This window comes from Myodes glareolus, chromosome 18 (genome assembly GCF_982192425.1).
Source record: "Myodes glareolus chromosome 18, mMyoGla1.1, whole genome shotgun sequence".
NCBI lineage: Eukaryota > Metazoa > Chordata > Mammalia > Rodentia > Cricetidae > Myodes > Myodes glareolus.
In genome coordinates, this window is record NC_142043.1 from 70,684,946 (window position 1) to 70,698,679 (window position 13,734).

At 48.2% G+C, this 13,734-nt stretch overlaps 1 long non-coding RNA gene across 1 annotated transcript in view; it reads left to right on the forward strand.

Moving 5' to 3' along the window:
* The first annotated feature begins 3,904 nt into the window (after positions 1-3,904).
* LOC125404716 (uncharacterized) overlaps positions 3,905-13,734 on the forward strand; it is a 32,989-nt gene continuing 23,159 nt past the window's right edge. Inside the window, exon 1 of the long non-coding RNA XR_007233345.2 lies at positions 3,905-4,018. This is a non-coding gene — a long non-coding RNA (uncharacterized LOC125404716). The remainder of the gene's footprint in view (positions 4,019-13,734) is intronic.

The window sequence follows — 13,734 nt, forward strand, 5'->3', positions numbered from 1 at the left end:
CATTAATGCAAGACTTCGTTTACACAGCTCTCATTCTGAAGCAGCTGTGTGTTGCCCAGGTGAGGTCAGTTATCCAGCCTCAGAACCAATGATGCAATCAAGAAAAGTTGAAAACTATTTGCCAGAGGTTATGGGATGAAAAACTATTTTGAATAAGTGTTTTAACTCCAGCAGAACACAGAGCAACAAGACATCACTGCTAACAGCAGTTCCATGTGTCACGGAACTGTCAAAGCTAGGTGAAGAGTACTATGAACCTCGGGGTCGTTTACCCAGTGAATATTTTTGAGCAATCGGTGCCCGCCAATCACTGCTAGTTGGTAAGAAGGATAAAAACGGCCCTTTGTGGAATTTGTGGTTTATTGAGTGAAGAAAGCAGTAAAACACCACTTTAAAAAAAAAAAAAAGATTTATTTCTTTATGTATTGTGTTCTGCCTGCATGTACAGCTATAGGCCAGAAGAGGGCACCAGATCTCATTGCAGATGATTGTGAGCCACTGTGTGGTTGCTGTGAATTGAGCTCATGACCTCTGGAGGAGCAGCCAGTGCTCTTAAGCTTTGAGGCACCTCTCCAGCTCCTAAAACACAACTTTTCTTTCTTTCTCTCTCTCTCTCTCTCTCTCTCTCTCTCTCTCTCTCTCTCTCTCTCTCTTTCTTTTTTAAAATGTGGTAAATGCTTGGAGAAGAATGGTAGGAGACCCCCTGGGGTCCTGATCAGGAAGTGTTGGGACACCACAACTGACTCACCCTGGACTTGGAGCTCATTGATTGGCTAAAATGGGTGCCTACTGAGCTCCAGGGAGTCTCTAAAGTGCTACCTTTAACCCGCACCCTGCCACAGCTGGCTTTTTATAGAAGTGCTGGGGGTCTGAATCCAGTTCCTCCGGCTGGTGTGGTCATATCTGTGCTCTGAAAGCTGGGTCTTAAAGCACTCACACCAGGCTGAGAAAAGCCAGCTGTCCACGGTAAGGACCACTGTGGGAACTCCCTGGGGAGCGGTCAGGCTCCCCACATGGAACTGAAGAGGGCAGCCATTGATGCAACAGAGAGGGAGGAGAGTAAGACTCCATATAGTGTGGTGGGAACAGCAAAGCCGGGAGGTGAAGAAAATGGAGAAATTACAGAAGAGAAGGCAGGGTTCGGGGAGAGGAAAAGCCACCGTGTGCCCCGGTGTTGAAGGGCAAGGCCTATGACAACTTCAAAAGCCTCCTGGGGCAGCGAGTGCAAGGGAGGTGGGAAAGGTGGAGGTCTCCAACTACAGAAAAGATGCTTTCTAGCCCCTGGAGCTAGGTGTGATGGGGCAACCTTTCACTGTTTAATTGTGTCACTTAGAAAGCAGAGGAAAGAGGATCTCTGAGTTCTGGTCCAGCCAGAGCTTCACAATGAGACTCGGTTGAAAAAATAAATAACACAATTAAAATCTTTAACCTTTTGACTAAAAGGCAGAGAATTAATTGGCTTTAGACCACCGTGGTTTCAGCATAGACACTGATTTGGAAGGGGAGCCCGACCGGTAGGTTTTGCAGCCATCCTAGGAGGAAACTGAACCAGAACCAGTGGAAAGAAGGCAGTTAATTGTGAGCATGCTCAGGGGGTGGACGGGCAGGTTGTTGGCTTGTTCTGCGGTGTGCCTGTCTGTTTGGTGGCGGGGTGGGAGCGTAAGTCAAGACCGTACATCAGGCTTCTGACTTGGCCATGGGGGGGGGGGGGCGTGTATACAAAGGGAGCCTGGAAAATTGGTGTGGCTGGAGATATTTGGTACCAACGACAGAGAGGTGGGAGGAGAGGAGTAGGGTCACCTATAGTACAGTGTGAACCGAGAACCTGGCCAGGAAGAAAGTGGAAAAGAAACAGTCATTTTACTTCCCATAGAGAAAACCAGGAATGCCTTGGAGAGGGAAGAGAGAGTGACCAGAGAAAGATGTTGAAGATGATTTCACAGGCATGGGGGGAGGTTTCGGTGCAATGGATCCATTGGAGACGTGGGCTCAGAGGTCTGGATATCAGAAGACTACGTAATAATCCAGTGGATGGAGGTACAGGCATTGGAATAGGGATGTAACTGTCAAGGAATTTGACTGTGGGGCGGAGAGAAGGCCAGCAGTCCAGGGTTCCAGGTACCCACATACACAGTAACCGGCTGTGTGCGTCCAGCTCAGCCATGTGTTGAAATATTTGTGTATCAGTAAGTAGTGACGAGTAACTGCAACAGCAGGAAAAACACCAAGCTCTGACTGAACACTTGGAACTCCAGATCCCAGCAGCCTGGTCCTTCCGCCGCACCCGCGACTTTGCAGTGCCACCTGCTGGTGAAGGTGCGTCATGGCAGCGCAGAGGAAACACTAAAATCGAGTTTGTCCCAGTAGGGGTTGTGGTGTTTGCCTTTAAACCCAGCACTCCAGGCGAGACGAGAGGATTGCTGTGAATCTGTAGGCCATTCTGAGCTAAATAACAAGACCTTATCTCATAAAACAAATGAAAATTATCTTCAGGTCTTGGGTTGCTACTACTTGTAAACATTTAGCTCCATTCTTCTATTCGTAGCAGGTTTCAATGACTTGATTAAATATTAAAGCTGAACTTGAATGATAACATAACAAAGTTTGAGAAAATTAAAAAAAATTATCTTGGGGATAGAAAGAGGGGCTCAGTGGTTAAGTGGTTAAGAGTACTGGCTGCTCTTCCAGAGACCCTGGGTTTGATTCCCAGCACCTGGGTACAAGGTGGCTCACAACTGTCTGTAACCCCAGTTCAGATCCCTCTTGAAGTGTGAGAACCCCTTTGATTCTCAGGGAAAAAAATGACACCAATGAGCTAAAGCTCAGGATTCTTTTGTGGTAGTATAAAAATTAGAATAGTGTGGAAATTATTTCTAGTTTTTTGCTTGTTTTTGTTTTTTGAGACAGGGTTTCTCTGTAGCTTTGGAGCCTGTGCCACCGTGGCATGGCCTGTTTTTAGTTTTTAATTTTTAATTTTGAAGAATAGGGCTAGAGAGATGGCTCAGCAGTTAAGAGTGGGCTTACTTGTAGCTGGGTGGTGGTGGCACACACTTTTAATCCCAGCACTTGGGAGGTAGAGGCAGGTGGGTCTTTGTGAGTTCGAAGTCAGCCTGGTCTACAGAGTAAGTTCCAGGACAGCCAGGGCTATACAGAGAAACCTTGTCTGGAAAAACAAAAAAGCCAAAACCAAATGAAAACAAAACAAAACAAAAAAACCCAACCCAAACCAACCAAACAAAAAAAGGACCTGCTCTTGCAGAGGACCTGGGTCTGGTTCCCAACATTCAGGTCAGACAGCTCACAACTGCCTGTGACATCAACTCCAGAAGATCTAACTCCTTCTGGACTCCTGTGCAACTGCTCTCACACGCATGTACTTAAAGACACACACACACACACACACACACACACACATACAGGTAAAATAAAAAGCCAGGTGTGGTGGTACAGAGTAGGGGCAGTTAGATCTCTGGGAGTTTGAGGCTAGCCAGGTCTACCGAGCGAATTCCAGGTCAGCCAAGGCTATGTAGTGGCTGGAGAGATGCCTCGCAATTCCAGAGAACTGGAGTTCGGTTTGGTCCTTGTACCCCTGTTGGTTTATAACTGTCTGTGGTTCCATCTCCAGGGGACATAGATGGCCTCTGTGGGCAATTGCACTCACATGTACCCCACACAGACGTACATGCACGTGCATAGACCAGGCTGGCGTAGGACTCAGAGATCCCGCCAGTCTCTGCCTCCCGAGTGCTGGGATTGAAGGCGTGCGCCACCACCGCCCGGCTAGAGTTAATTTCTAATACCATCGAACAGTCTATCTTCCGAGTGAAATGGTCCCCACTAGGTTCACGTCTTTGGAACTTTGAGCCCGGCGGGTAGCCGTCTAGCGGAACCTTTAGTAGGTAGGTGGAGCCGCGCCGACGGAAGTGGGTCACTGGAAGGGAGGGTAGGGCCTCCATTTGAGACCAGCTTCGGTCTGGAATGGTGACCATGGCGAGCTCCCTGTGTCCCGTCTTAAACGGTAAGCCCAAACAAGCTTTAAAGTAGGTTCTTGTCAGGATCTTTGGTCATCTTAACCAGAAAGGAGTACAGACCTCAAAGCTTTCCAACTTGGAGCGTTTTCTCTAGTACTTTTGATTTTGTTTTCCCGGCCCAGGTTTTCATTTTCCCCAGCTTCCCTTATTTAGGTCTAATTGTCAGACTTGCACGTCTTTGAAGTATGTAACAAGGCGTTTTAGAGTACACTGTCTCGGGCGGCGGGGGCTGCTCGGTCGGTGAAGGGCTTGCCTCGTAGCTCAGCGCTTGGGAAGCCGATGGTAGAAATCACGTGAGGTAGCGGAGTGCGGTGGCTTGTGTTTGAAAACCCAGCTGAGAGAAGGAAGGGGCGGGCCGACTGCCGGGACCACTCGGCCGGCCCCTCTAGCTGCTTTAGACTGTGTGAAACTTGCTCAGAGCGGAGATGGAGGGCGCCTGCGGATCGCTGTGTTGAGGCTACGAGTTCCTTACCAGCCAGGGCTACATAGTAAGACCCTGTCTCAAAAACAACAACAAATAAACAAACAAAAAACCACAAAACAAACCAAAAAACCAAAACAAAACAAAAACCAACTTTTTAATCCCAGCACTTGGGAGGCAGAGCAGGTGTATCTCTGTGAGTTCGAAGCCAGCCTGGTCTACAAAGTGAGTTTCAGGACAGCCAGGACTGTTACACAGAGAAACCCTGTCTCAAGAGAAAAAATAAAAAAGAAGACGAAAGAAAAAAAAAAAATGAGAAGAGAGAGGTGATCAGTTGGCATGGGGCATGGCGGGGTGGATATGAACAAAAATACATTCTATGCATTGTGAAAAGATCCTAATTCAACCTATTTAACTGTGTAAAAATAGGAAAGGGAGGGACATTTTAAAAATGCAATGTGAAGAAATTTGTTTTTACTTTTTTTGTGTGTTTTGAGGCACGGTTTCTGTTTGTAGCCTTGGCTGCCCTGGAACTGGCTCTGTGGACCAGGATGGCCTCAAAGCTCACAGAGATCCACCTGTCTCTGCCTCCCAAGAGCCGGGATTAAGGTTGTGCGTGCACCACCACCAGGCTCCCTTCACCTTTTATGGCCCCTGGGCAGACACAGCTACGAGCTAGACCTGGGTTCTTACCTAGCAGTGCTGGTGTTGGAGTGCCTGTTAACTATGCCTTGTGCTGCTCTGCTAAGGAGACCGATGGAGAACCTGGCACGCTGCTCCCTCCCTCTCCTTTCAGGGAACATCTTGCTTTACAGGTGTTTATAGGCGTTAACTGTGCCAGGTCCATCCCCACACTTCTTTTTGCTGCTAGGCTGATAATGAGCCTTGGAAGGAGACGGCTACAGTAAAGAGTGGCAGGAATTTGCTCACCGTTCTCCACCCCTTCCCTGTTCCATGTCCCCTGTGTTCTCTGGTTGGAGAGAGAGGGACCAGCCCCCCTCCCACGACATCTGTCACCTCTAGGTGAGGCCATCCACTTTTAGGGTCAAAGTTCTTGTGTTTTTGTCCCCTCCCATGTGGTGATAGGACCCAGGCCCTGGCGTGCACGGGTGTATAGTTACAGCAGCCCAGAGTGTTTTCTGGTTGGATGCCCTGATAAAACGGTCGTTGCATCGAACATCTTGGTCGTTCCTCCTCATGACACTTCCCACCTGGCTTCCCAAGAGCTGGGAGAGAGTGGGGTCCACACCGTCCTGCGTTTTCTTATGGTTTATGGTGTTGGTTTTGCCACTGCAGTTGCTGATGGGGTTGAGTGATGGCACCCCACTAATTTTGTACCACTGGGGGGTGCCAGCAAGTCCAGCCTGTGGTGCAGGTTAACAAATCCAAACAGTCTGGTGCCACCCAGCAGCGTTCGCTGTACACTGTTCTTGACATTGGAACCCCAGGAGGTGGAGTCACAGTGAGTCTGGGGTGCAGGCAATGCCCTGTGCCACGGTGCCAGGGTGAACCACTATTAATAAAAACTCAGAGACAGGCCAGGCGGTGGTGGCACACTCCTTTAATCCCAGCCCTTGGGAGGCAGAGGCAGGCGGATCTCTGTGAGTTTGAGGCCAAGCCTGGTCTACAAGAGCGAGTTCCAGGACAGGCACCAAAGCTATAGAAAAGCCCTGTCTTGAAAAACAAACAAACAAACAAAAAAAAAACAACAAAACTTCAGAGACAGATATTGGGGTTCAACCTGAAGACAAGAAAAGCAAAGCAGCCAACCACTGGCTCTTAACCTCAACATTGATCCGAAAATGGTGATCCTGCCTCCAGGAAACCTCAGGATGAAATTGTGACTGAGAACTGTCTTCTCCCATTTTATAATCCTCTAGTTCTGGCATTCAGGGCATGTACCACTACCCCCTGGTTTCTATGGCATGCTAGTGTGGCTTCTGGGATTAAAGGTGTGTGCCGTTGCTGCCTGGTCTGTAAGGCTGGCCAGTGGAGTTGTTTGTTTTACTCTCTGATCCTCAGGCAGGCTCTAGTTATTAAAATGCGAGTGAAATGCCTCGTCAACAAGGTGACTGGAGTCAGCTGTAGCTTGAATAATGAGAGCCTGGGAAGCCTGCAGGGGACCCGCGGCCAAGGGTACTGAGAACCAAGTAGACCTGGCCCGGTTGAGTTCAACAGTGTGCCCGTTTTAGATATGGCTGAACACTGCCTGATGAGCCGATGAACTAAATCACCCCGTGTTTGTCTGTGGTGCAAAGACAGTGGTGTTAAAGCTGCAGCTCTGAGGTCGGGGAAGGAAAATCTCCCCCAGGGACAGAGCTTGGGCAATGTATCTACCTGTCCCCTCCAAATAGAAGAGACGGTTGCATGCTGAGGTGTCCCGATTTACCCACAGTTCTGTTGTCAGGGTGCTCAAGGGACTTTTAAAGATTGAGACTGTAAGGTTTGAAATCCCAGCCCTCAGCGGTGGATCTCTGAGTTTGAGGCCAACCTGGCCTACAGAGTGAGCTCCAGGACAGCCAATGCTGTGCAGAGAAACCTGTCTTAAACGCCAAAAAAGAAAAAGGAAAAAGTGCAAGAAGATAGTCTTGAGTTAGCAAAATGTCCACTAGAGGGCAGCCTCCGGCAGGGGCAGAAGCAGAGGCCAGGCGGGCGCCCCAGAGCACAGCCCTGTCCTCAGGAAGGCGCGGCAGGCCCTGTCACTCCCCAGCCTGCTGGGGGTGAAGGGTGAATCTGGCCAGAATTCTGGAGAGGAGCAACCAGTCTTTCACAGCTTTGATTTTATCTTTCTTTGAATTCGTCTTCAAGGATTAATGCCTGTATTGTGTCACTTGCTGTCTTAAATGGTTATTTCTACCAGAATTATCACTCATTCACCTTATAACTTAGGGTTATAACCACCGTCTTCCTGCCCAGCCCTCAGGGAACTGTGTTTATAGGGCTGCACCCCCACACCTACCCAGGGTTATAACCACCGTCTTCCTGCCCAGCCCTCAGGGAGCTGTGTTTATAGGGCTGCACCCCCACACCTACCCAGTCGACTAGCAGCAAACACTCAGAACCTCGGCTGTCTCACCCCACTTTGCTCTTCTCTGTCCTGGGGGGATTCTTTGTCTCTATTATCTCTTTGCAGATCATGTTCAGTCTCTGCAGTTTCGTTTTTCTTTAAGATTTATTTACTTATTGTGTACACCTGCAGGCTAGAAGAAGGCACCAGATCTCATTATAGATGGTTATGAGCCACCATGTAGTTGCTGGGAATTGAACTCAGGACCTCTGGAAGAGCAGCTGGTGCTCTTAACCTCTGAACCATCTTTCCAGCCCCGCCCCTGCAGTTTTTTCATCACATAAATGAGCAAATTTGGGGCCAAGCAGAGCAGATAGTTCAGTCAGTAAAAATGCTTTTTCTGTAATCATGAGGATCTGATTTCAGATTCCCAGATCCCATGTGAAAACCATGGCATGGAGGCCGCATGTAATCCCAGTGCTGGGGCGGCAGAGGCTTGAGGCTGCTGGGGCATCCGGGCCAGCCAGGCTTGCTGGATTAGCCGACTCCCTTGGGCTTGGGTTACAGGAGCTCTCTTCACTCTCTGCTTCCTGATTGACGATGATACCATAATGTGACTGCTGCTTTGCCTTCCCTGCTGTGATGGGCTGCACCTTCTCAGAGGGTGAGCCAGGAGGAACACTTCTTCCGCAGTGGATTTTTTTTTTAACCTTTCCTTGTTTTTCTGAGGTGCTTTGTGTCAGTACTTAGAAAAGTAATGGACACACTCATCGGTATTTTCCGACCTGTAATCTACTCATTTGGCTACATCACTCTGTGGTGGTTTGAGAAAGAATGGCCCATGGTTTCAGCTGCGCAGCTGAAGGCTTGGTGGACTGTTGGGAGGTGTGGCCTTGGAGAATGTGTGTCCCTAGGCTTTAGGGTTTCAAAAGTCCATGCCAGGCTCAGGCACAGTCTCTCTCCCCATCCTGCCTGTGGATAGTGATAAACTCTCAGCTACTCTTCAGCACCATGCCTGCCCGCACACACATCGCGGGATGATGGCCTCTCACCCCGAAACTGTAAGCAAGCCCCCAGTGAAGGGTGTTTTCTTTTTTTACGAGTTGCCTTGGTCGTGGTGTCTTCGCAGCAGTAGAACAGTGACTGAGCCACTCGGGAATTCCTGACTTAACCCACAAAGTTCACTGAAGTGTCACCATAGTCACAGTATCCTTTGCCTGGTACTGTTAGTAGTGGGAAACTTCAGCAGAGTGGGGGGAGAGGAGAGAGCGAGCTACTTGGGTTGTACAGGACTCAAAGTCTGCGTCACCGTGTCAGGATCCCCGGCAGGTGCAGAGGCAGCATGGGTGGACACCAGGACACCGTGATTGGCATCGTGAGTGGCATGGGGGGCCCCAAACACCTGTGAGGAGAGTCACATCTCTGCTCCTGATGTTTTTCCTTTTCTCTTTTGATACTAATTAATTCCCTAAATAGCTATATTGTAAACTATATTGTGCAGGGTCTCCACTGGGGAACAAGGGCTGGAGAAATCATTTAGTGGGCAAAGGGACGCATCACCAGTCTTGATGATATAAATTCAGTCTCGTGGGCCCACACTGTGGACAAGTTGTCATCTGCCTTCACGTGTGCACCTGGCACCTGTGTCAAATTCCTAGTAGATGTATCATCTGTACAAAGTAAAACAATGATCGACGTTCGCTCGCTATCTTAGTACTTTAGATAATAAACACATTTCTTCAGATTAATGACTTTAGTACACATGTCAGTGGCAGTAAGTCCACCATGTCCCTGTGTGACCATTCCCACCGTCTGTACCCATTAAACAGAAACCACTCGTTTCTGCCTCCCACCAGCATCTGACAGCCCTGTGTGAACCTCCCGAGTTGCAGATGTGTGCCAGCCTGCCTGACTTCTCCCATTTATTGTTAAGACTGAGTAATAATAGCATTAACACCCACATGTTTCTTTTTTGAAAATGACTGTCTTTAGTGTTTGCCTGTCTGTGTGTTCATGCGCGCGCGCCATGTACCTTACCTGCAGTGCCTGTGGAGGCCAGAAGATGCATTAGATTCTCTGGGACCAGAATTGCAGGCCTTTGTGAACTGCCCTTCATGAGTGCTGGGAACTGAACTCAGGTCTTTTGCAAGAGTAGCATTGCTCTTAATGGAGCCCATATCTGGGCCCCAGTTGTTTCTTGATCCAATCAAGCTGATAATTGGTATTTATTATGGCCACTCTGGGTCACTACCACACAGGTTACCGTATCTTTCCTTCCATGTTTTCTTCTAAAGACTTCATAGTCTTATTTCATTTGTCTGTTTGTCTGTCTGTCTGTCTGTCTGTCAAGACAGGGTTCTTCTGTGTGACAATCCTGGCTGTCTTGGAACTCACTATGTAGGCCAGGTCGGCTTTGAACTCACAGAGATCTGCCTATGGCTTTATAGTTTTACTTTTCTAGGTCTTTGATCCATTTTGAATTAGGTTGTAAGAATACAGCATACTCAAGCATTGTGACACTTGTCTTTAGTCCCAGCACTCAGGAGGCAGAGGTAGATTTGCACTCTGAGTTCGACGCCAGTCTGGTCTACATAGCGAGCTCCAGCATAGGGCTACAAGAGACTCTGTCTCAAAAACCAGAAGAAATAAAAACACAGTGTCAGGGTTCAGCTCTATCTTTCATGTGTAAATCCCTGGCTTTGCAGACTGCTGGCTGGTCTGAGCAGTCATGTATGTCTGAGTGTAATATTACGTGTGTCTGTGTGTGCACACGTGCTTCCCCCCAGGTGCATGTGTCTGAGTGTATTATTACATGTGTCTGTGTGTGCGTGTATGCACATGCTTCCCCCTGCAGGTGCATGTGTCTGAGTGTATTTCTTTTTCTTTTTTTTCTTCAAATATTTTATTTTATTTTATTTTATTTATTATGTATACAATATTCAGTCTGTGTGTTTTGCCTGCAGGCCAGAAGAGGGCACCAGATGGTTGTGAGCCACCATGTGGTTGCTGGGAATTGAACTCAGGACCTTTGGAAGAGCAGGCAATGCTCTTAACCTCTGAGCCGTCTCTCCAGCCCCATGTCTGAGTGTATTATTACGTGTGTGTGTGTGCGTGCGTATGTGCACGTGCTTCCTTCCTGATAGCCACCTCTTTTTGCCTCCCACCCTCACCCCAGCACTGGGGTTACGGTCTGTGCACAGCTTTTTGTAACAGGTTTGGCTGTCAGGAGCTGGGAGTTCTCTGTTAGGGTCTTTGGTGCTGCTGCTAGGGACTGAACCTGATGCTGGAATCCTCAGTTTCATTTGCATGCCAGACATCTCGTTTTTAAATGTTATTTCACTTAGTTCAGGCTAGAACTTCCGGGGCTACACTGACTAGAAGTGAAGCTGATGTCCTCGGTAGCTTTCCCTTGCTGTGAGAGTACCGTCACCAAAAGCATCTTGGGAGGAAAGGGTTTGCTTCCCATACACTTCTGACGTAATAGTCCATTACCAGGGGAAGTCAGGAAGAAGAGCTTGTCTCACATCCTCCCTTTATCAAGACTCACTTTCCATGACTTCCTATTTCCTGTGACCTCTAGCAGGGGGAATTCCACACTGCAGGGCGTTGCTTCCTGAAACCTCTTTGAAGGGCAGCATAGCTTATAGATATGTCAGTTCTTCACAAGTGGGAAGGGCAGCATAGCTTATTGAAATGTCAGGTCTTCACAAGTGGGAAGGGCAGCCTAGCTTATTGATATGTCAGTTCTTCACAAGTGGGAAGGGCAGCATAGCTTATTGAAATGTCAGGTCTTCACAAGTGGGAAGGGGAGCATAGCTTATTGAAATGTCAGGTCTTCACAAGTGGGCTCTGCTCAGCACCGTGTGCACCAGTGTGATAAGCCCATCCTCACCTCAAAGCCACAAAGGCCGTTACTCATTCCCCGTCTGTGACTAAGAGGTTCAGAGGTAGCAGCAAAGTCCCCGACGCTGTTTCATAGGCACAGTGTGGTACCCAGATGACTCCAGCCTGTATCAAGTTAACATAAAATGGGCCAGCACATATTACTTTTCATGGCAACTGGGATTTGCAGATGGAATTCTGGGTGTGAAGGGGACGGGTATCCTGTATCAACCAACAAGGACCCGGAAAAGGCAGGAGTAGGAGAGAGAGAGCATGCTAAGCTGTTGGCTTTGGTAGAGGCAGGGTCTCGAGCCAAGGAGTGTTGGAGCCACTAGCTCAGTGACTTAGGAGAGTCAGTCCCAGGATGTTTCTTTTGGCTGCCAGGACACGTGATGAAATCCAGAGCTCATGGTGCCTTGTTGTGGAAAGTTTTACTCTTTTGGCATTTTGAGGGGCTCGCCACCCAACTCCCAAATAAATCACACAGAGGCTTATTCTTTGTTATGAATGCCCAGCCTTAGCCTGGCTTGTTTCTTGCCAGCTTGTCTTATCTTAAATTATCCTGACTACCTTTTGCTTCTGGGCTTTTATCTTTCTTTATTTCTGTATACTTTTCTTTACTTCTTTCTCTGTGGCTTGCTGTGTAGCTGGGTGGCTGGGCCCGATGGCCTCATCTCTTTGTTCTCTTCCTGCTTTCTTCTCTCAGTTTTCTCCTGTTTGTCTTTGCCTGCCAGCCCCACCTATCTTTGCTCCTGCCTTGCTATCGGTTGTTCAGATCTTTATTATAACCATCAGGTGTTTGAGACAGGCACAGTAACACAGCTCCACAGAGTTAAACAGATGCAGCATAAACAAAAGCAACACCTGAAAATAACGCCCCCAACAGTGCCTGTTAGCATCAAAGCCCAGTGAGCGAGACCAGAGCTGTTAGGGGCGGGGGAAATGGTCAGACAAGCCAGGCGGACACTCTGACCTCTGGAACTGACGAGGGCAGCAGGCATGGTTAGAGCCACTTTTGTACTGCATGGTATGGGGCCCTTTAAAGAAAAAGTACAATTTTAGGGCTTGAAAAGATGGCGCAGTGGTCAAAAACTGTATATTTCTACCTTGTTAGTATGTAAAAATGCCTTTTTTTGTGTGTGTGTGTGTGTGTTTTCTCTGTGTGTAGCCCTGGTTGTCCTGAAGTTCTGTAGACCAGGCTGGCTTCAAACTCACAGAGGTCGGCCTGTCTCTGCCTCCTGAGTGCTGCGATTAAAGGCACATGCCACCTCCACCTGGTTGTGTGTATCTTCTTTTGTGCCTAAAAACTTTATCTGCAGGGCTGGAGAAATGGCTCAGCGGTTAAGAGCACTGACTGCTCTTCCAGAGGACCCAGGTTCAATTCCCAGCACCCACATGGCAGCTCACAACTGTCTGAAAATCCAGTTCCAGGGGATCTGACACTTTCACGCCAATGCACATAAAATAAAAGATAAATACATCATAAAATTAAAAAAAAAACCTTGATCTGCTTCTAGAATTCCCAAGTGTAATTATCATGAGCCAATATTCGGTTTAAGGTTCAATCTTCCATTGTATGTGAGCTGTGAACGTGTGAAACGTGTAAGTAAACGCTCCGGGTTCAGCCCTCACTTCCAGGCACACACTTTCTCCTTCCCTCGGGCCTCTGTGGAAAAGGAGCTGCTGGCTGTTTCCCCGGTTCTTCAGGGCCTTTACATCTCTTACAGGATGCACAGACATATTTTGGGATCTTGGTATATTTTCTCTTCTTGCTTTTACAAGGTAGTTTGTAGTAATGAGGAGCAGGCCACATCCCACCCGGCTCCCGGCCACCTGGCTAGCTTATGCCCGAAATAATCACACGGAGATCTGTATTAATTAAATTGCTGCCTGACTCATTAGCTCTAGCCTCTTATTGGCTAACTCTCGTATCTTGATTAACCCATTTCTATTAATCTATATTTTACCACGATGTGGTGGCTTACCGGGAAAGATTCAGCATGCCTGACCTGGCGGCTGGCTCTGTGGCAGCTCTCTCTGCCTCTTCCTTCTTCCTCCCAGGATTCAGTTCTGTCTCCCCGCCTATCTAAGTTTTGCCCTATCAAAAGGTCATGGCAGCTTCTTTATTTAACCAATGAAAGCAGCACATAGTAAGAAGACCCTCCTATACCAGTAGCTCACTCACTGTCAGGGTCCTAAGAGTCTGTCTTAGTTCTTATTGAAATGCAGTGTTCTCAGCTGTGCATGGTGGTCTGTGCCTGCTGCGTCTTTTCCTTCCATGTATCTCACTGCTGCTTATGTCTGCCCAGCTGGTGTCTGTCTGGCTTTTTGCCCGGACAACATCTCCCTTGTTCTGTCCTCTCTTCTTCTGGAGCCTAGATTCCTCTTCCTAT